Below are 23,945 nucleotides of genomic sequence, written 5' to 3' on the forward strand. Positions count from 1 at the left end.
ACTACTGAACTTATGGTATCTTGACACCCCTAGTGGTGACATGGAATAATGTTTGTGCCTTTAAGTCCAAGCAAAACTTCTCAAACTAAAATCTTTATGTATCAACATATAGATAGAAGACATTATGTTGTGTGGTAGGAAAAAGTACACTCTTATTTTAAATATTGTATTAGATATTGTCATATAATCAAGAAATCAGACAAATGTAACCACCCGATATTTTATAGGGCCCACACATATATTCACTTCTTTGTAAGTAACGTATGTTTAGCAAGATTCACTATTAATCATGTATCAATATGGGCGTTTATTCAATACACATTGGGTTCATGTTTTAATTTTGTTTATCATGTAAAACCATTTGTATCATATTTGCTACGCAAGTTTGTGAAACCTCTATCTCATCAAGTTGATCAATAATTTCCTTAAACACCTGTTGTATATAATCTGATACATGTATTCTGCCCTCTAGTGGAGTATCATTCCACTACAAGCAGTGGAAGGGCTATTTTTTACCTTTTCAAAATGGCTGCTGTCATTAAATCCTCCACACACTTTTGGCAGGGAACAAGTTGCTAATTTTCATATAGTTTATTGTAAGAATAACATTTATATTATTACTCTTTTTTTTTTTATAAATATCTTTATTGAAACAATGCATAAATACTTAAAAATTAATTATTTATATTACAGTTAAATTGTGTTAAAAATATGTGTATCAAATTTGATACTGCAGTTATTTAAGGTTCTTTATCCCTGGACTTTCAGTCACATTTTTGTAATGTAATCTACATCATGCCTACCGTTATACAACACACACTATTTTGATGATTTAATTAATGTAAATAATGACTAAAATGCCATCTTAAAATACATTTTGGGTATTTTCAAAATAACAATAACATAATCCCTATGCTATATCGACCAATTTGTGTATTTTTTGATGTCAAAAAGACTAGAGGAAGAAGAAGTATATTAAAAAGGTCATTAGCATGATAGTAGATGGCAATTCAAGTGACATGGAGCAGTTAGGGGAAGATGATGATGAGGAGGAGGAACGGACTCCTAAGGCTATGCATGATAATGGTAGTTCAGGTAGCAGTGATGAGGAAGACTATCAAGATGAAAGTGTAGCCCATACAAGCATGGAAGTTGAGGTCCCAAAAACAACACATTTTTGTACCTAAAATGAACATTGTTGTGAGCAAAACGTTGCCCAAAACGCAATGTAATCAAAACAATGTATCAAACATGATACAAAAAATATATCCTAAACAAAATTTGGGATTCTGTAATAAGGTTTAATAAACATCTAAATTTATTTTTTCATGTGTCATGCTTTACAGGGTTAATCACAATTTAGGCCCAGCAGTCTCTGAGAGGAGACTTTTCTCTCTGTGTCAGGTAGACAGGAAGTGCAGGTTGAAAGCTATCTTTAGTTTAAACAAGGGAGATGTGAGGGAGGTAGCATAGGAAAGGGCCTAGCACGGGGGGTTAAAGTCCCCCTTCCCTGTCAGGGAGCCGGAGGAGTTTTCTCTTTGAAGCAAAGCTGAGATGGACATATTATGATCTCTATAAAACTATAAAAACTCACTTGTGCATTGCTATGTTCCAAGGTAATATGATCACTGACACCAAAATGATTAAGGTCTTTTGACATGTATAGTGTCTCCTATGCCACTAATTAGGCCATGGTAAAGCTAATAAAGTAAAGAAATATAATCATTCGATCTGACTGGTGTGGTACACCAGGACATGCTGAGTACCTTCCAGGATGAAATAAAGTGAAATCATTTGTAAATTTGAAGTAAACCATCTGTTGACTAGCATGTACGTTAGTAGTTATTGTCTGGGTCACAACGACCTAGGTTAGAGTTAGATTCAGTTGTCTATTGGACTGACTATCACCGGTGGTCAGTTGATGTGTCCGAGGCAGCTCGGTTTGTTTGTTAAAATGTAACAAATAAATCAGCATGGAGTGAATATCAGCAGTCTCTGGAGTCTTCATGGAGTCCTCACATAGAAATACAATGGATAGAAAGGCCATTGGACTGTTTGCCGTGGTCATTTGATGGGTACACAACAAAATGGCGATTGTTGTTAGTATTCCAGTGACAATATAGACCCAGCTACAACGAGTCGGCGTGACACGCACGTTTTCGAAAACAACAACACAAGCGTGTTGTAAGCGTTTCCAGGGAAAATAGAATACAAAAAGATGTTTCTGTGTCATTTTGACATCAATACATATTAATAAATGACATGTTGATGTTTGAAAGTATCTAGGTTTTGATATCAATGCAGATATATAAAAATAAATATAATAAAAAAATAATAAATAATTATGGATTATTATTATAGAAGTGTGACTGAGCGTGGTTACATATATATATATATTTATTTATTTATTTATTTATTTATTGGTATTGTTTTTTTTGTTTTCTCTTTGTTTGTGGAAGTAAAAGCAACAATGTTTTGTTTTGTATGTTGCTTGTTATCAGTGCATTGACTGTTGTGAGTTACAGATGGCTGAAAAAAAAAAAACTATAAAAAGTTCACCTTCAGACAAACAACAAAATCAGATGAAATTACACACAAAACTTGTATCTTCTGTTTGACACATTAAAAAGGAAACAAAATACCATCATCTTTAATTTGGTTCATTGGTTTCTCAGAGCTCTGAACATGTATTAAAGTATTTTTCTTTATTCAATTTCAAATTCTTCTATTTTAATTATTTATATTCCTGTGTATTTTTCATAGGAAATCTGGAACACTTCCGGACTTTTATTTTGAAGCTCAGCAACTAATCTGCACCGGAAGCTGTACTCTTCACTGCGGCTACCTTCACACTTTGAACAAGATGGCGTCTAGCAGAAAGGAGTGTTAGCAGAGTGTCTTTGCTGTGTTGAGAAAGAGGTAAAATGTGTAAAGTCCAGATGCTGAGAGCGTTGGTGGAGCAGCGACTAACTGCGGCTGCTGAAGAGATATTTGGGCTGTTTGAAAGAACGATAGCAGAGTACGAGGAGGAACTTTGTCGTTCAAAAGAGGAGAACGAGCGACAACGGGAGCTACTGGACGCTGTTTACAACCCTCAGCTTCGGCTACACAGAGCAGGTTTGGTCATTAAACCTTCAGTTGATCTTTCTCTCCTTCCTGGGATCTCTTCTCTCAGCAACGATATGACGATAGGACGTATGGAAATAAGCATTTATTCATAAGATCTATTGTAATCTTCGCTCTTTAACAGGCCTTCACCAAACCCACCAGACTCTATGTAAATAATCAGAACTTTTATCATTGTAAAACACACTGCATTCAAAGTGGACTTCTTGGACGTCTTGGTTCATCTTTCCACTGTTCCAACAATCACCACTCTGGTTTGGTTGAAATAAACCCTTAATTCACCCATTTACATGTGGAAATATGCTGGCTCTATACACGCTAAAAGTCCTGATTATTTACATGGAGTCTGGTGGAGATATGCTGGCTCTATACACGCTAAAAGTCCTGATTATTTACATGGAGTCTGGTGGAGATATGCTGGCTCTATACACGCTAAAAGTCCTTATTATTTACATGGAGTCTGGTGGGGTTTTCTAAACAAAGGTTCTTATTTAATAGGTATTCCCTTAGGACTGTATAGGTGATTGTTACATAGTGCTGATGTCTACGGTGGCCGACAAGGGCAAACGCCCTGCAACTTAAGAAAACAAAATTCATTAAAGGAGAATTACGGCCAATTTTTACGTTAATTTCGATCGCTATAAATATGCGTCCACTTTCGATTGGAAAAAAAACCGACCCGAATTGGTGCAGGCAACATGGAGTAGCTGCAGCTACGTGTACGAGCTTCCACTGAGCTAAAACCACAGTTGCCGCAGGTCTTAGAGTGCCTTTGTGCCTCGTAACTAGGGCTGGGAGATATGAAGAAAATCAAATATCACAATATTTTTGACCAAATACCTCAATATCGATATTGCAAAGATATTGTAGGGTTGACAATTGGTGCTTTCCCAAAATATTTACACAATGACATTTTAGATAAATAATCACCAGTAGCCTAATGTGGATATAATGACTAAGTGGGGAAAAGGCAAATAACAGAACAGCTAGAACAGTCTGGTGAGTTCATGACTTTATACACTATACATGACTGTAATGCAGCCTTTAAAACCAGGAAAAGACAACAATTATGTCATATTACGATATTACGATATCCAAAATCTAAGACGATATCTAGTCAATTCAATTCAAAGTTTATTTATAGAGCGCATTTCACGGATAAAAATCACAAAGCGCTTTACAAGGTACATAAAAACATACAATGGGGTAAAGAAAATACAGCATGATGCCCCCGATAGGAGTACAGTGTGGGAACAAGAAAAAAACACCTCAGCAACATAAGCACATGACCAATACAAGAGCACACAAGACACGCAATGGGGGAGGGGGGTGTTGGGGTGCAGGTAGTCCAGCACAGGCAAGCAGCCATCTGGTCCTGCAGCCAAAACAAAGGCGCTGGTCACAGACCTGCCCGCCTGATTTAGGGTACAAAGCGGCGAAGGCGAGATACGGGGTGTGGGGGGGTGATTGCATATCTGTATATATGTAAGAGGTTCGTGTGTGTGTAGGCCTGTGTAGTCAAGCTACGTCTGGCCCCCGTAATCTGGTTTTCTCAGTCCGCACGATTGTCATAGCGATACACAGCCGGTTGCCATGGAGTCAACCTTGAACAGGACCCAGTCCGAGTCAACAATCAGCAGGTGTCTGTGGGAGTCGGGTAAGGAACGCGAGAGTGTGCCTCGCTGCAGTGCTTCCAGGGGAGGTGTTGTACAACACCGGCCTCGGCCAAGGCCAGCGCTGGTGCAGGGGGGCCGAAAGATAAGATTGGAATTTGTTTTGTCTTAGGGCGAGCAGGCGCATTTAGTTACACACGTCTTCTCTAAAACGTCCATTCTGGTCTCCGAATCGATCAATTTTCCTTTGTAAAGCCGTGAGTTTCTCCAAGATGTTGTCCAGACCTTCCAAAGCTGTCAGTTTCACCAAGACGGTATCCAAGTTGTGGTTCATAGTGTTCATAGTCACAGTCTGAGTTCCGACAGCTTCGACCATGACGGGCAGCCTCGTACTTTGCTCGGCTCCCGTATTCTTCCTAATTTAATAGGGTAATGCCTGAGCCAATCAGCAAAAGACCTGTTATCATGGTTCCGAATAGGTAGATTTCTTCAATATCCTCCACGGAAAGAGCTGCCAGACACACGACCCGCTAGGGCTGCGCAATTAATCGAATTTTAATCACGATCACGATTTTGGCTTCCCACGATCAAATTTGCGTGATCGAGCGATATTTAAAATGCGTCATTCCCTTCATAGAACAGTTTTTGCAAAGCCAATCTAGCGCTCCATAAACCACTGTCTGATCACATGTCTCCATGAGCCAATCAGAGCTGTTCCCTGCCTGCACCGCGCAGCTTAGTTTCTAGATGTAGACAGTCACCGAGGACAGAGTAACGGGAGGAAAATTCCACAACAGGTAGTAGTCGGTCATCATAAGCCGGTCACGATGTTTACCAGTAAACGCAACGTTTTGTCCCTTCTGTGTTGTTTTTCAGACAACAGCAGTGACCGGTGCTAGTTTGTGTCTTTTAGCTCATAGCTTTAGCAGCAGACTGTTGGACGTCCCGCTGTTGGAAACCTACAGTGAAATACAGACACACTACACCGTTTAGCTGTCAGCATTTTAGCCGTGTTTAATCCAGTTACTACTGTGGCTAACGGTAGGCTAACGTTACCTGCAGTGTAACGTGTTATTAGTGTTTACTGTGGCTAACGGTAGGCTAACGTTAGCTGCTGTGTAACGTGTTATTAGTGTTTACTGTGGCTAACGGTAGGCTAACGTTAGCTGCAGTGTAACGTGTTATTAGTGTTTACTAGCGTGACATGCAGCGATGTTTATGTTGCCTTTAACGTGGGTTTCGGAGCATCAGAGCGTAACGCAGACATGTAAGTGGCAGTGTAATGAGCCACAGAAATCCGCGTAGCTATTTCGTCTGGTAGATACCGGGCACCACATGCGCCGTTAACGTGAACAGAAAATTGCGTTGCCTGTATCTTTCACGGCAAACATGCATGTGTGGAAAGCGGTCGCACAACAGCTGAAATGGCATACTCCTTCACAGTATCCTTCAATAAAGGAGGAATGTAGCACAATATGGATGTATTAGTAGGAATGTAGCACCATATGGATGTATTAGTAGGAATGTAGCACAATATGGATGTATTAGTAGGAATGTAGCACCATATGGATGTATTAGTAGGAATGTAGCACCATATGGATGTATTAGTAGGAATGTAGCACAATATGGATGTATTAGTAGGAATGTAGCACCATATGGATGTATTAGTAGGAATGTAGCACAATATGGATGTATTAGTAGGAATGTAGCACCATATGGATGTATTAGTAGGAATGTAGCACCATATGGATGTATTAGTAGGAATGTAGCACCATATGGATGTATTAGTAGGAATGTAGCACAATATGGATGTATTAGTAGGAATGTAGCACCATATGGATGTATTAGTAGGAATGTAGCACCATATGGATGTATTGGTAGGAATGTAGCACAATATGGATGTATTAGTAGGAATGTAGCACCATATGGATGTATTAGTAGGAATGTAGCACCATATGGATGTATTAGTAGGAATGTAGCACAATATGGATGTATTAGTAGGAATGTAGCACCATATGGATGTATTAGTAGGAATGTAGCACCATATGGATGTATTAGTAGGAATGTAGCACCATATGGATGTATTAGTAGGAATGTAGCACAATATGGATGTATTAGTAGGAAGGTAGCACCATATGGATGTATTAGTAGGAATGTAGCACAATATGGATGTATTAGTAGGAATGTAGCACCATATGGATGTATTAGTAGGAATGTAGCACCATATGGATGTAGTAGTAGGAATGTAGCACAATATGGATGTATTACTAGGAATGTAGCACCATATGGATGTATTAGTAGGAATGTAGCACCATATGGATGTATTAGTAGGAATGTAGCACCATATGGATGTATTAGTAGGAATGTAGCACCATATGGATGTATTAGTAGGAATGTAGCACAATATGGATGTATCAGTAGGAATGTAGCACAATATGGATGTAAAAGCAGTTAAAATTATATAATTATGTGACAATAAAATTTTTTGGCTAAAATGAAAATATTCAAAAATAATGGATAATTATGGCAAATAGAAGGACACAAGGACATGGACAAGGCAGTGTAAGTGGGAAACCAGTTAATTTTTTCGGAAGGATGGAAGAGAGAGAGAAATTACTGAATAGAAACGTACACAGAGACAAAGACTAGACGAGAGACAAAGCAGGTAGAGGGAGGACGCCAGAGAAAGAGAAGAACATATCACGACATGGATATAATAATTTTAACAGACAAAATGCAATAAAATAGATAAAATGCAACATGATGTGACAACAAGATGCAGCGTTGATCGGAGTGGTAGTTCCCTTAGGCACGACCTTGCTTCTCGGACCGATCTGCACGCTGTTTACCTTTCCCTGCTACACCGGGACTTCAGCGCAAGACTACAGATAGCCTTCTCTAACGTTTCCATGTAGTTACATAGTCACTGATATGGTCATAACCACTACAGTGCTCTATTACCTATTTTTGAGGGGGAATAAAGTTTTCGTTGCAAAGGCATGACCTGTCCTCTGGAGGACATAGCCAGACCACCGGGCGGTCACTGGATTGTTTTCGGGAGCGGGAGGCGATGAAGGCGATGAAGGCGGGGAGAAATCAGAAGCAAGGATGCCGGCCGGGCCTGCTAGCGCGGCTAAGGGAACTACCACACAGATCGACACTGCCAAGCCTCCTACTCACCAACACCAGATCGATTACACACAAAATGGATGAGCTACAAATACACACGGAAATGCTGCGTGATACTTTGGCTGAACACACTTATCATGGACGGCAGCTACCAGCCAGCTACCAGCAGGATGGAGACAGGGTAGGTGAATTAAAACAATGTCTGAGTTGAAAACGCATCTTGTTGTCACGTAAGGGCCCTGTTCATGTTGCACAGACATTTTAATTGCATTTTGTGTCTGTTAAGAGGAACAAAGGCACTCTAAAACCTCGAAGCTCGTACACATAGCTGGAGCTACTCCGTGTTGCCTCCACCGATTCTGGTCTGTTTTTTTTTCAATCAAAAGTAAACGCATATTTACAGCGATCAAGATTAACGTAAAAACACATGCGCAGCATTCAGCAAACGCGCTGCAAATACACACAACACAACCAAATACATAAACGCGCCGCAAATATAGAAACGATGCAAAAAGAAAAGCAGATAAACCCCGAAAACAAATGCAACAAAAAACGCTGCATCCAAATTACACAACAGAAGTTCTCCAGACCTTTAGAGGGAGCGCTAAATGGAACAGATGGATTTTCGACCCCACGGGGAGGGAGGGAGGGAGGGAGGGAGAGAGAGAGAGAGAGAGAGCCGTTGTGAACGGTTTGTGCAACTGCTTTGAGATCATAGACTGTAAATATTAAGTCTTTGTTTGAGATATGCTTTCTCTGGTTTGGTGGCTGTGTCTCGGCTCAGGTCACAGGTGATACTCAATCAGCAGAGACGTGTTTGTAAACTGGTGGTAATAAAACATTTCAAACTCAGCGTTTTCTTCCGTTGTGTAATCTGGATGCACCGTTTTTTTTGTTGCATTTGTTTTTGGGGTGTGTGCTTTTCTTTTTGCATCGTTTCTATATTTGCAGCGCGTTTATGTATTTGGTTATGTTGTGTGTATTTGCAGCGCGTTTGCTGAATGCGCATGTGTTGTCAAATTAATGAAGTTGTTTTCTTAATTTGCTTGTGTTTTGTCTATTTGCATGTGTTTTCTTAAGTTGCCCCTGTCGGCCACCCTTGGAACACAACAGCACAGTATTGTAACCACTGAGGGAGGGAGGGAGGGAGGGAGGGAGGGAGGGAGGGTGGGAGGGTGGGTGGGAGTGTGTGTGTGTGTGTGTGTGTGTGTGTGTGTGTGTGTGTGTCTATAACAAGAACAAATATAAGATACAAAAACATAATGACAATTCAAGTCATCTTAACCGGTTCTTAGACGTAGTCATATTTAAAAATCTCCAGTTAGCTTGTAGCACTGACTTCATGTAGGGCCCCATGGAGTCTTCTGGCTTTTTTAGAGTCTCATTCTCACACTGGCCACCGAGGTAACAACTTTTCTGGGGGAAACCCTGCAATCTCTAAGCTTTAGCTGACATTAACTTCTGTCTGTTTTTCAGCTTTGCCTGCAGACGACAAAAGCCAGATTGTTATTAAAGAGGAGCAGCAGGAGTGTAGCTCCAGTGTGGACCAGCAGGAGCCAGAGCCCCCCCCACACATTAAAGAGGAACCGGAGGAACTGTGGAGCAGTCAGGAGGGAGAGCAGCTTCAAGGGCTGGAGGAGGCTGATATCACCAAGTTCCCATTCACTCCTGTCCCCGTGAAGAGTGAAGATGATGAAGAGAGAGGTAGGAATAACGTTAACAGGATTTTTAGGGGAAATAAAGGGGGGTGGGGGGGATCTGAAGAAGTCAAGTGCATAAAAGTTCAAGAGAACCTGGTTTATTTTATTTTAGGAGTAGGGTTCCTTTCACACTAGTCTCGCATGTCCAGACCTTCCTCCCCAGCGCTGTAGAGGAAGGTCTGGCTAGTCCACACAGCGTTCCTGGATGGGAGAAAAACGTACTCTGGGTTATTGGCATTTCTTTAAACCAATCACAGTCGTCTTGGGTGGTGCTAAAAGCCGGATGGAGCCACGGTGCCTCTGCTAAATGGTAGGGCTGGGCGATAAATCGATTTTATCGATTAACTCGAATGTGTAGTCGACGTTGATTTCTTTAAATGAAAATTGATTTTCTCCTTAACATCCTCCGACGCTCCCATAGCTCCGAACAGGCTCATCCCTCCCCACGCGCGTTTGCCACCTCTTAGAGATACACAAACAACATGGCAGCGACAGGGACTAACATTAATTATTTTCTTAACCAGTCGTACTTAACCGTAATCTCCGCCGAAATGACCGGCAGCTCGCGGTGCTCTGTCCCCGGCTGACAGTCACCTATTCTCGGATATCTGAACAACCAGCTACCGCTGACCTGAAGGAGCACCATGCGGGGCACCAGAGGCGCTGTTGAGGAGCTCTGTTGCGGCTCAACACATCTACTAAATGCTGCTGATACGACCGAACTGTGACGGAGGTCTGTAGCGGCTTAAACAACTAGCAATTGCCGCACTGTAGCACGGAGCTCCGCTTCGACGTTAAAGCGAGCAGTGGAAGTTAATATGACTTAGGAAATTTATATTTTAGCCCATGAGAGGGAGAGACCGAGTGAAAGAGATATTTACGCATCATATTTACGCGTTGTAGAAGATTGATCTCATGGTAAATTTCCTGAGGAACATTATCTTCTGCTTACTTTAAGGCAAAGAGTACAACGATTAATTTGTGCAAATGATTAGTAGCCTAATCATTGAATGGTATGATTGTGAAGGTTTCAATTCAGAGCAGTGGTCAGTTAATGTATATTTTTAGGCTACTTACACATTCAGTCGTCCGCAATCGTCTGCCACGCTTTCTCTCACGGTTTCATTACAGCGGCCGTGTTTGTTTTTTTACAAATAATGTGTTTCACGTTATCATACTTCCACAAGAACAATGCATATTCTCCATTTTATCATCAGTCAATCAGTAAATCTGTTATCGACCTCGCGGTCTTTTGAGGAAAGCCGTGGACGCGCATCTATCAGAATGACTTCAGCCTGGCTCGACCTAGTCGCTCCTCCTCAGCCTGGCTTGGCCTTCATGAAACGCACCAAGCCAGGCTGCAGAGATTAGACTAGGTCGAGCCTCGCTTTATCAGTTATCCTGGATTTATAAATTCTGCTTTTGTGAAACAGGCCCCAGGAAAATAACTTGTTTGTTGAGACTGTGAAAAACAGTTGTACATTGCCATGGTAATCCACTCAGCGCAGGTAAACCACTGAGCAATATGCAGGGTTTGAAATTGACACTCACCAGTCGCCAAATGCTGGTACATTTTCCATTTGGTGAGCAAATCTCAATGTAAATGTTTGTACCAAAATGATTCTGTTGTTCAGCCTTCATTTTGGTAAAGCTGAAGCTAATTTCTTCTGTTCCTCTGTTGTCTACACGTCCGAGCTTAGCTGGGGCGGGCCGACACTCAAACACTGGCGCACAGACTTATCACCCCCTAGTGTTATGGCGGTGAAATTCACCGCGATGCAAAGCAACCCCGACGCAGAAATCCGAAAGGGTCACGACGCCGTAGTAGCGACGCCGTAGCTACGGCGTGGAGTTGACGCAGAAGCATAAAAGCCTTATCTTACCTGTTTACCTTCACATATGTTGCATGCCTTTTTCAGGGTACATTGTGCTGCTTGATGTGATCTTACACATCGGCAATAGTGCTTGTTTGTCTTTAATTCAGTCTATAACTTAAGTCTCATCAAAGCATTTAAAGCTGGCGCATTGGCTGAGGAAATGATCCTCTGAATCACAGGAACTTGGTGTGATACCAGTTGGTTGCTGGTCCTAAGCTTGCAAAATTGCAGGGGTTTGATACCTGGGGTAGGCATGGGTGGCTGGCTGATTCTGCAGGAGAGACGTTTGGTCATAATGACTAAAGGTCAGGGGTGTGAATTGAGGGGGAGTCCACAGATAGCTGTAGTCAGCGAGGGTTGGCTTACTGAAGCTGCCAGCATGTCCTTTAAAAGCTGTAATTTACACCATCATCTTATCCATCATTTTAAGCATCACAGTCTCTTTAGAGTAAACACTCTGGGCTTGACGAGTCAAGGTGTATGTCCCTGACGGGCATCGCTAGAGTCTGGCTCCTTCCTGTCTCTAGCCTGACTGCATAGTGATCAACGGTAGGGACGCTGCCTGGCTGAACATGCTGTGTTGAAGAAAGAGGTTATACCTGTGGGGGGGGAGCTTAGCTCTGCAAGCTAAGATAAGCAATAGTCTCTCCTCGGCCAACTTGGCATCGTAAAAAGGTTGCAGGGGGAAGTCCACAATGTGTGGCAAATGAGCGGTTTCCAAGTTCTATTGTAAGGTGAAGGATTGGATTAAGGGGTTTGGTAACTCAGCCCCCCAAATTTTGAGGGAACATAGGTCTCATCTTGAAGTCCATGGAGCATTTATTTTTTTTCCACCTCACAGCAATTCGGCCATCTTGGTTTTCCTGTGAAATTGTTCATTTTACGAACACTTGTTTGAGGACTTTAGGATGCACGAAAACTATCAGAATTTTCCACGTTTAGGCTTGGGAGTGGTATGGTTGCTCTGTAACGCCCCCTAATTGGTTTTAGCCCTTGGGCACATTTTTGACGGTCTCAGTATATACGAAAACTCACAAAAATTGGCGCCCACACACCAACCTGTATGTTTGGCTCATACCTGTAAGCTGGCTCCATAGCGCCCCCTAATGCGTAGAAGGCCTTAACTTGGAAATGGTTGCTCCGATAATCACCAGATTTAGTACACATATTGCTCTAATCATTGCGGACATATTTCCTATTTATCTTCATTAGCTCCGCCCAACTGGAAGGTGGCCATTTTTAATTGGGGGAATGCTGTTCTACAGCATTCCACCTATTGTTATCCTGTTCTTTATTATTAATCCCTCTTCCGTACGTTTTTTTGGCTCAGCGTAACTTCTACATACTTTCAGCTATTTAAACCATTCAACTTTTCAAATGTTCAGCTCTTTCAGCTAACGATGGGACTTCTTCAACTTTTTTTCTACTATTTATACTTTTTTAAATTTTAAGCTTTTTAACACTTTTTTTTTATCATTGAAGTGAATGAGAGCAGCCTTCAACTCCTTAAAATCTTCTTCCGCTCCCAAAATTTTCAGCTCCTTCATACTTTCACCTACAGACGCCAAACAAACTTTAAAATGTTCACAAAATATTCAGCTATCAGGCTATGGCTTTTCAGTTTGATACCTTTTACAGTTTTTGTGAAAAAGCTGTTTAAGTTTAGTGATCATTTCAGGAAATTTTATCGATTAAACAGGGTGTGTATTGCGCTGCTTAGAGTGGATGATGTCATAGCTAGAGGGTGAAGCTTCGAAAAAATTATCTTTGTCCCTTCTCAATAAATTGTTCTCACGCCCACAATATCTACTTGTCACACACAATTTATACATCATTATTGTATTTTTGTCTAGTTTCAGAAAATATGCTCAGTTTTTTGTAATCGCACCTTTTACTTTTGGCTGGTTGCGCAATGCAAAGCAAGAGGTCCATATCTATCTCCATTGGCTCCAATGTTAAAACTCCCGGATATTTCCCAGCGCAACACTGAACGAACCACTTTTTGAAATCCGTCATATGCCCACATTTTTACGTTTATCCATATACATTTTATACCGATACGTTCCCCAGAGCGCCTTGTGGTGCTCAGGGATGGCGTCATTTGACTGATAGCAGTTATCGTTTTTTGCCACTGTGAGGCTTTGTTTGAGAGCTCGCTCAGGGACTCTGAATAGCTGAAGCACAGCACAGACGACAGGTTCAGCAGGTGTTGCTCATCAACTTGATTACAGACATCAAAGCATGTTTATAAACATATCCACTGGCCATTCGTTACCATGACAACACTTTCACAGACACACCCAGGTACTACCATAGACAGTATATAATGGACCAATAGACGCCTCGCTGCTCTCTGACGGAGACCAGTGAAGGCTATTAGAAGCACTTTTCCGCTGATACCTTGCTTTACTGCGCAGCCTCCAACTGACGGAGACAACGTAAATGTGACGTGAGCAACGTGTCTGAAAGTTGTAAGTCTTCTAGTAGCTGTGCCAAGAGAAATCTCAATCATTCCCAATCTTACAGAGACTGAGAGTGTAGGTATATGTAAGGAGATAACATAAGCACAGGCTAATTATTGCTAACTAACATGCTAGTTAACATTAGCAATTAAACCTAAACAGCTAATGTAAGTCGAAACTGCCTGCGAGCTTCTCCTGTACTATACGGTAATTCCTCTACTGTGCGACAGTAAGTCACTTAGTTATGACACAATCGTTAGCCTATTTTTACAAAAACGTCTGCTACGGAGCCATAACGTGAGCTACAAGGTAATGGAGCCTTTTATACATTGTCGTGTTTCTTTAGAACTAAACAATGGACAAATAGAGTCTTTAAACGCTTCAGATGTAAAGTTATTCGCAGTCAAGTGACGTAAAAAAAAAATGGCGGTCAGTGGAATGCTAACAGGAGGTGAAACCTTTGTAGCAACAAAATGGCGCCATCGGAGGTTTCTGGAAGTCCTGAAGCGGGCTTACCCCCTTGGGTACTACAGGCAGTAATATGAACAGTAGTCTAGATCTGTTGTCTTCCACTTCTGTCTGTCTCCTAATCTGTCTGTGTCTCCCTCCCTCCTTTTCTCTCTCCGTCCCTCCTCCTCTGTTTTTGTTTTTGTCTCCCTCCTCCTCCCTCATTCTCCGTCTCTCGCTGTCTCCTACCCTACTTCTGTCTTCCTCCCTCTGTCTCCCTTCCTTCCTCTGTCTTCTTTCCTCCCTCTGTCTGTATCCCTCCCTCCCTCCTTTTTCTTTTCTGTCTCCCTCACTCCCTCTCTATCTCCTTCCCTCCCTCTCTGTCTCTCTCCCTCCCTCCATCTCTCTCTTTCCCTCTCTCTCTCTGTCTCTTTTTCTTTACCTCTGCCTCTCTCTCTATCTCTTTCTCTCTCCCTGTCTCTCTCTCTCTCTTTCTCTCTCTCTCCTTCTCTCTTCATCCCTCCTTCTCCCTCCCTCTCTCTCCCTTCTCTCTTCCTTTCTCTCTCCATTCTCTCTCCCTTTCTCTCTCAATCCCTTTTTTCTCTCCTTCTCTCTTCTTCCTTCTCTTTCTCTCTCTTTGTCTCTCCCTCTCAGACCTCACAATGTTCTACATATTTTGTCATTTTTCAACTTTTGAAGCCAACAGTTCAGTTTAAGCGTCAACTTTTAGCTTTTTAATGAAATTCATACTTCTTAAAACGATTTCCCTTTTTCTACTACTCTCACTACTTCAACTACTACAAACATTCACTGGCCAGTCGTTACCATGACAACAGATACACACCCAGATACTACGGCAGGCAGGAATATGAACTTTAGTCTGTCTTCTCTCTTCTATTCTCTTGTTCTGGTCTGTCTGTCTGTCTTCTCTCATCTTTCTCTATTCCTCTCTCTTTCTCTTTTCCATCTAACTCTCTCTCCCTCTCTATCCGTCTCTCTCTCTCTCTTTCCTTCTCTCTCCATCCCTCCTTCTCCCTCCCTCTCTCCCCCCCCTCTCTCTCTCTCTTTCTCTATCTCTCTTTCCCTCTCTCTCTCTCTCTATCCCTCTCTTTCTCTCTTGTTTGTTCTATGCAATGGATATTTCTGATAATAAGTCTTTTTAGTCAATTTATTGAAACTTCCACTTTTGACAGTTTTACAGTTTAGCTTACCGCTTTTCTACAAATGTATTTCAAGAAATTATTTTATTATTATATATTAAATTATATTTTATTAGTGGTGTTCTTCAACTTTTCAATGACATTCATATTTATTGAACCAATTTCCACTTTTTCAACTATTCTTCAGCTTCAGCTAAAGTCCTCACAATGTTCTACATATTTTTCAACTTTTATAGCCAACAATTCAGTTTAGCGTCAACTTTGAACTTTTTAATGATTTCCACTTTTTCAACCCTTCTCACTATTTCAACTTCTTACGGATTTGAGCTATTCATCCAGTTAGCTTTAGCAATTCAGCTATTCAGCATTCCCACGCATTTTCTGCAGGAAATGCATTTTCTAGTTTATCATGTGTTTTACATTTTTTCGAACTCCTCCTAGGCCGTAATTTCAATCTTCTTGAATCTTTGCTGGTAGTATCTGTTGACCCTCATGGTGAATAGTTATCCAAAGAATTTTGATAATTAAAAAAGTTATAGCGACTTCCTGTCTAAACAGGAAGTTGCGTTATCTTGGCAACATTTATTGTGATTACCCCGAAACTTGACAAAGTTCTTCCCCATGGCCAGTTTAGCACCTGTGCCAAACTTGGCAGCAATCGGCCATTAGATTGCACTGTTTTAAGTTTTTGAAATAATCAGCTAAATATCAATATATGGGAAACGTACTTTGTCTAACTCCTCCTGGGGCGTGAGTCCGATCTACACGAAAACTTGCATATAGACTCGGAGGACCCTCATGACAAAAAGTTATCAAAAGAATTTTGATAGCTAAAACAGTGCGCAAGTTATGGAGGACCAACTTCCTGTAGGTGGGTGTCGAAACAGGCACAGTTGTTCTTGGCAACGGCTATTCCAATGGACAAAAAACTTAACACATTTGTTCCTCATGTGCCAATGAGGCTGTGTGCCAAATTTGCCGTCAATCGGCCTTAAGATGGCACTTTGTTGATTTCTTTAATTAATTAGCAAGTGCGCTATATGCAAAACCTACTTTTTGTAACTTGTCCTAGAGCGTGAGTCCCATTTGTACCAAAATTTGCATGTAGACTCGGTGGAGGCTCATGACAAAAAGTTATCAAAATATTTTTGATAGGAAGTTGCGTATCTTGCCAACATTTATTCCGATTGCCACGAAACACGACACAGTTGTTCCTCATGGGCCATTGAGCATATGTGCAAATTCTTTTGAGTCAATTGGCCGTTAGATGGCGCGGTTTTAATTTTCTTTAATTAATTAGCTAAATCGCAATGAATGCAAAACCTACTTTTTCTAACTCCTTCTAGAGCATTGATCCGATCTGCACGAAATGTTGAATGTAAACTTGGTCCACCATCATGACAAACAATTATCGAAAGAATTATGATAGTTAAAAAAATGTCTGTTATAAAGCACCAACTTCGTGAAGGTGGCAGTCAAAAATGAAGAGTTGCGATTCTTGGCAACAGTTATTGTGACTCAGAGGAAATTTAGCACAGCTGTTCCCTGTGCTCCCCTGAGGCTGTGGGCAACATTTGAGGTAAATCACCCAGGCATCCTGCTAGTCGCTTGCGATGCTTCGATTTGAGTTCACATTTAGGCTTGGGTATGTTGGCTCTATAGCGCCCCCTAATTGGTTTTAGCCCTTGGGCATATTTTTGACGGCCTTAATATATATGAAAACTCACAAAAATTGTCGCCCACATCCAAACCTGGGAGCTTTGCGAGACTGTACAGCGATTTGGACCATACCTGTAAGCAGGCTCCATAGCGCCCCCTAATGCGTGGAAGGCCTTAATTTGGACATAGTTGCGCCGATCTTCACCAGATTTAGTATACACATTGCTCACATCATCTGTGATGCCCCAGTATCAGCCAGAACTACAGCAGATAACTTCTAAAATAACATTAAAATACTACGCCTAGCCTATGAAAATAAATCTTCTGCTACCTATTGTTAGTTTGTGAGAGTGAAGTAAGAGGTTTCTAGAGTTCATGAAGCTGACCTTGTTCTCTCCACTTATGAGAAGCCACCTGGTTTTAAAGTGATAAGACATTATAAAGGGAGTGTGAGATATTGCCTGAGAAAAGGTCTTCTCTGATCGGAGGGGACGGAGGCAACAATGGAGCAGTGTTTTGCAAGCGCGGGATTTGTGACACAGAGTATGGCAATGACCTCGGCTCTCATGCAACTCCTTAAGTCTGCAGAAGATTAAGAACACACAGGTATTCAAATCCAACAATAGCAACTTGTCTCTTTTGACCTGAGAGTGGGAGAAGCCGAGGTAACATTTTCATGCAGTGTGTTACATATCGTTAGGAGCCGGCTGGAGCCAGAAGATCTGGACTGTATCCAAACTGACGACAGCACCAGCAGGGATGGGGCAGAAAGGGATAATAGACAGTATCCTAACTTAGCCAACATCTCATGCTGGGGAAACCGCTGTCGGTTTGGCCAGGGAGAGGTCGACTCATATTTGATCCGTATGCATACGCTCTTGTATTCTGCAATATCATTCACTAAAGCTTGTTATAATTTTAACTGAACGAATCCTGAACTCACTTGCTGTGAGGCTCACTTCTGCCTCACAGCAAGAAGGTTCTGCGTTCGAACCCAGGTCGTCTCAGGCCTTTCTGTGTGGAATTTGCATGTTCTCCCCGTGTTTGCGGGTGCTCTGGTTTCTTCCCACCATAAAGACATGCATGCTAAGCAACCAGGACTACAGTTGAAAATTAGCCGACTGGCTAACACTGGCGCATTTACAGAAATGTTCATTAATGTGCATTGTCCTAATCAAACAAATAATAAATAAATAAATTTCTCTGATCTTCCAGTAAAACGAACACTTCTCAGGGTGTAGTGACCATAGAATTGGAGTCCGAATCAGAGTCAGGCCGTTTAGGGCCAGACCGGTCATCGGTCACATTTTTAGCATAAAATCCTTCACTATCACCTGGCTTGATATGCGAACACAGGCTTTTCCGGTGTTACAAAAAAATTCTGTGACCCTTCAGAAGGTGTTACTGTTGCGCCGTATACCTGCCATAAATCGGGAAAAATCGAACCCGGCACTAATAAAACCTACCTAAAAATAGCGTTCTTTTCACTGTTAGTCTTGTTTGCTGTTACAGCTCATTTAAGATCATAATGGGGAAAATGACAGTTACAGAAACACTAAAAAGTTACATATAGTCAATTTAACTACCGTCTGCGGCACTTTGTACTCAACAGCGCAGTTGCAATATTTCACCACAGGAGGGCCCTAATAGTCAAAAACCTTTCTAACAGTTTTCCAAGGCTGAAAAGACTAGTATTGTAGATATAACCTAAGTAACTTACTGAACAACCAGTATTTCTTTATAACAATCATAATCCAGGTGATAAGATACAGTTCCACAACATTTCTCTGTATTTCTACTACTATTTCTAGTCACTGTTCCATTATGTTTATTATGACTATTATTGCCACTGTTAATCACACCCCCAACCGCCACCGTCAGACACCGCCTACCGAGAGCCTGGGTCTGTCAGAGGTTTCTCCCTTAAAGGGATACTTCACCGATCAGCATTAAGCTTTGTATCAGTAGAAACCTGGTAGTATTTTCAAATGACCGTGCTTCCCTCACTCATGTCCCCCTGAGACGAGATTGCTGTATTGTGTTAGTATCCCTTTTAAAGAAGGTTTATCTCACCAACGAAGTTTCTCCCTAAAAGGGAGTTTTTCCTCGCCACTGTGGAACTGAATGCTTGCTTTTGGGGGAATTACTGGAATTGTTGGGTCGTTGTAAATTATAGAGTGCGGTCTAGACCTACTCTATCTGTAAAGTGTCTTGAAATAACTCTTGTTATGATTTGATACTATAAATAAAATTAAATGTTATGTGTTTCTTGCAGATGTTGAGCAGCTGTTGGTGGTTAAAGAAGAGGTTCCCCCTGAGCAGCAGGAGTGTAGCTCCAGTGTGGACCAGCAGGAGCCAGAGGCCCCCCCACACATTAAAGAGGAACTGTGGAGCAGTCAGGAGGGAGACCCGTGTCAAGGGCTGGAGGAGGCTGATATCACCAAGTTCCCATTCACTCCTGTCCCTGTGAAGAGTGAAGATGATGAAGAGAAAGGTCAGTCCTCACAGCTTCATCAGAGACAAACTCAACACATGGAAACAGAAGCTGATGGAGAGGACTGTGGAGGACCAGAACCAGCCAGGAGCTCACATCCACATCCACTTCTCCAACCAGAGACTGAAGACCAGACTGGAGACTCTTCTGATCCTGAGACTGATGACAGTGCTGATTGGAAGGAGACCAGAGAACCTCAGTCAGCTTTAAACTCTCTGAAACATGATTCAAGATGTAAGAAAACATTCAGCTGCTCTGAGTGTGGGAGAAGATTTGGCCGCAAGGAAAATCTGAAGAGACACATGAGAACTCACACAGGAGAGAAACCTTTTAGCTGCTCAGTTTGTAAGAAATCTTTTACACAGAGTGACAATTTACAAAAACACATGATGACTCACACAGGAGAGAAACCTTTTAGCTGTTCAGTTTGTAAGAAATCTTTTACACAGAATGGAATTTTACAGAAACACATGATGACTCACACAGGAGAGAAACCTTTTAGCTGCTCAGTTTGTAAGAAATCTTTTACACAGAGTGAACATTTACAGGCACACACGAGAACTCACACAGGAGAAAAACCTTTTAGCTGCTCAGTCTGTAAGAAATCTTTTAAACATAGTGGAAGTTTACGGATACACATGAGAACTCACACAGGAGAAAAGCCTTTCAGCTGCTCTGAGTGTGGTAAAGCTTTCAGGGTTAGTGGAACCCTGAAGAAACACATGATGACTCACACAGGAGAAAAACCTTTCAGCTGCTCAGTTTGTAATACATCTTTTGCACGGAGAGGAAATTTAAAGTCACACATGAAAATCCACACAAGAGAGAAAAGATTCAACTGCAGTGTTTGTAACAAAAGATTTGCCTGGCGTTCTGATGTCAAAATACATAAATGTGTTGGTCCGATGGAAACAGAAGCTGATGAAGAGGACTGTGGAGGACCAGAACCAGCCAGGAACTCACATCCACTTTTACAACCAGAGACTGAAGACCAGACTGGAGACTCTTCTGAACCTGAGACTGATGACAGTGCTGATTGGAAGGAGACCAGAGAACCTCAGTCAGTTTTAAACTCTCTGAAACATGATTCAAGATGTAAGAAAACATTCAGCTGCTCTGAGTGTGGGAGGAGATTTGGCTTCAAGTCACACCTAAAGAGACACATGATAACTCACACAGGAGAGAAGCCTTTTAGCTGCTCAGTTTGTAAGAAATCTTTTACACAGAGAGGAGTTTTACGGTCACACATGGTAGTCCACACAGGAGAGAAAAGATTCAGTTGCAGTGTTTGTAACAAAAGATTTGCCCAGAGTTCTGATGTCAAAACACATAAATGTGTTGGTCAGATGAAAAGCAAAGCTGATGTAGAGGACTGTGGAGGACCAGAACCAGAAAGGAACTCAAATCCACATCCACTTTTACAACCAGAGACTGAAGACCAGACTGGAGACTCTTCTGATCCTGAGACTGGTGACATGGATTAATGTTTGAGCCTTTAAGTCAAATCAAAACTTCTCAAGTATCAAACAAAAATCTTTATGTATCAACATCTAGATAGAAGACATTATATTGTGTGGTAGAAAAAAGTACACTCTTATTTTAAATATTTTATTAGATATTGTTTTGTCTTGTAATGTCTGTCATATAATCAAGAAATCAGACAAATGTAACCACCCGATATTTTATAGGACCCACACATATATTCACTTCTTTCTAAGTAACGTATGTTTAGCAAGATTCACTATTAATCATGTATCAATATGGGAGTTTATTCAATACACATTGGGTTCATGTTTTAATTTTGTGTATCATGTTTAAGCACAATTTAGGCCCAGCAGTCTCTGAGAGGAGACTTTTCTCTCTCTGTCAGGGAGACAGGAAGTGCAGGTTGAAAGCTATCTTTAGTTTAAACAAGGGAGATGTGATGGAGGTAGCATAGGGAAGTTAGCCTAGCACGGTGTTTCCTGTCAGGGAGCGGAGGAGTTTTCTCTTTGAAGCAAAGCTGAAATGGACATATTATGATCTCTATAAAACTATAAAAACTCACTTGTGCATTGCTATGTTCCAAGATAATATGATCAGTGACACCAAAATGATTAAGGTCGTTTGACATGTATAGTGTCTCCTATGCCACTAATTAGGCCATGGTAAAGCTAATAAAGTAAATAAATATAATAGTTTGATATGAACGGTGTGGTACACCAGGACATGCTGAGTACCCTCCAGGATAAAATACAGTGAAATTATTTCAAGTAAACCATCTGTTGACTAGCATGTACATTAATAGTTATTGTCTGGGTCACAACGACCTAGGTGTACTTAAGAAAAGGAAGATGAGAGGACTGTTAGAAGTAAAAAATATCACCAGTTCAGGTCCATCTAAAGATGTAACAAACATGAGGTAACTGTGGGCGTGAATATGTCCAACTGACACCGCAAAAAAAAAGTTTATAAGAAGAGAGTCATATGAAACTTGGATTTAGTTGTCTATTCGACTATCGCCGGTGGTCAGTTGATGTGTCTGAGGCAGCTCGGTTTGTTTTTAAAATGTAACAAATAAATCTGCATGGAGTGAATATCAACAGTCTCTGGAGTCTTCATGGTGTCCTCACATAGAAATAAAATGGATAGAAAGGCCTGTGGACTGTTTTCTGTGGTCATTTGATGGGTACACAACAAAATGGTGATTGTTAGTTGGCACGATGACCATACACGTCAGTGGGTCTGCAAACTTTCGAAGCTCGCTGGGAGGAGAGCCTCCTGATGCGGCTTGGGTGACGTTCTTGGAGGGAATGAGGAGGAACAGTTAGACCCAGCGACAATGTGTCAGCGGACCACTAACGTTAGACCCAGTGGCAGTGGGACAGCGGACCGCTAACGTTTGACCCAGCAGCAGTGGGTCAGCAGACATCTAACAGTTGGACCCAGCAGTAGTGGGTCACAATCAGTATGTGGTGTTTCCACCAGCTGCATTAAGTACTGCAGTGCATCTCCTCCTCGTGGACTGCACCAGGTTTGCCAGTTCTTGATGTGAGATGTTACCCCACTCTTCCACCAAGGCACCTGCAAGTTCCTGGACATTTCTGGGGGACATGGTTCTCGCCCTTACCCTCCCATCCAACAGGTCCCAGACTTGCTAAAGGGGATTTTGCTGGCCACGACAGAACGCTAACATTCCTGCCTTGCAGGAAATCACGCACAGAATGAGCAGTATGGCTGGTGGCATTATCATGCTGGAGGGTCATGTCAGGATGAGCCTGCAGGAAGGGTACCACATGAGGGAGCAGGATGTCTTCCCTGTAACGTAGAGCATTGAGATTGCCTACAATGACAACAAGCTCAGTGCGATGATCCTGTGACACACCGCCCCAGACCATTACAGACCCTCCACCTCCAAATCGAGCCCGCTCCAGAGTACAGGCCTCGGTGTAACGCTCATTCGTCGCTCCTGGTGAGACAAAACCGTGACTCGTCAGTGAAGCGCACTTTTTGCCAGTCAGGTGAGTTTGTGCCCATAGGCGACTTAAGTAAGTAAGTAAACTTTATTTATATAGCACCTTTCACAGACAAGAGGGGTCACAAAGTGCTTTACAGTGAAGAAGAAAAAAAAACTGTATTTATATATATATATATACACACACAAAAACACAAAGTACAAAGCTATATGGCTAATTAAATGCTTGTCTAAAAAGATGAGTCTTCAGGTGTTTTCTAAAGGTTTCTGGGAACAGTTAAAAGGTCTTGGCTTCAAGACCTCAGAGAGCGACCAGGATTGTGTGCCTGAAATAGTTCCTGGATGTACGAGGGAGCTTGGCCATGTAAGGCTCTATAGGTAATGGTTAAAATTTTAAGATGCACTCTGTGCAATCGGTACACAATGAAGAGCCTTAAGCACAGGAGTAATGTGCAACCTCCTGCTGGTCTTAGATAAAAGTCTTGCTGCTGCATTCTGTACGACTTGCAGTTTGTCCAAGGAAGATTTGTTTAAGCAACTCTAAAATGCTTCACTAAAGAGAAGAGGAGAGAGAGGCTTCTCTGCATAGTCTGTCTGCCTCTCCTCCCTCTCCACCACTTCCACTACCTCCTATAATAACAGTTATGTACTGACTGTCCACTGGCCCACTGTTTACTGTTTACTGGCTATATCAGCCCATATATGCACAATCCCTCCCTCCCTCCTCCCGCCAGCCTGGACTGAGGTCTAACATAACTTAATACATGAACAATGGCTGTAACCCTAATACTTCAAACCTCTAATATTGACTTTTGATCTCTTAT

General features: G+C 41.8%; 1 long non-coding RNA gene across 1 annotated transcript; it reads left to right on the top strand.

The window, feature by feature from the left end:
• Nucleotides 1-1,528: 1,528 nt before the first annotated feature.
• LOC120571082 lies at nt 1,529-22,305 on the top strand. The gene is made up of 2 exons (XR_005641172.1): nt 1,529-1,868; nt 21,981-22,305. It is a non-coding gene; the product is annotated as an uncharacterized LOC120571082 (long non-coding RNA).
• Nucleotides 22,306-23,945: the final 1,640 nt, after the last annotated feature.

Source organism: Perca fluviatilis, chromosome 13 (genome assembly GCF_010015445.1).
Source record: "Perca fluviatilis chromosome 13, GENO_Pfluv_1.0, whole genome shotgun sequence".
Taxonomy (NCBI): Eukaryota; Metazoa; Chordata; class Actinopteri; order Perciformes; family Percidae; genus Perca; species Perca fluviatilis.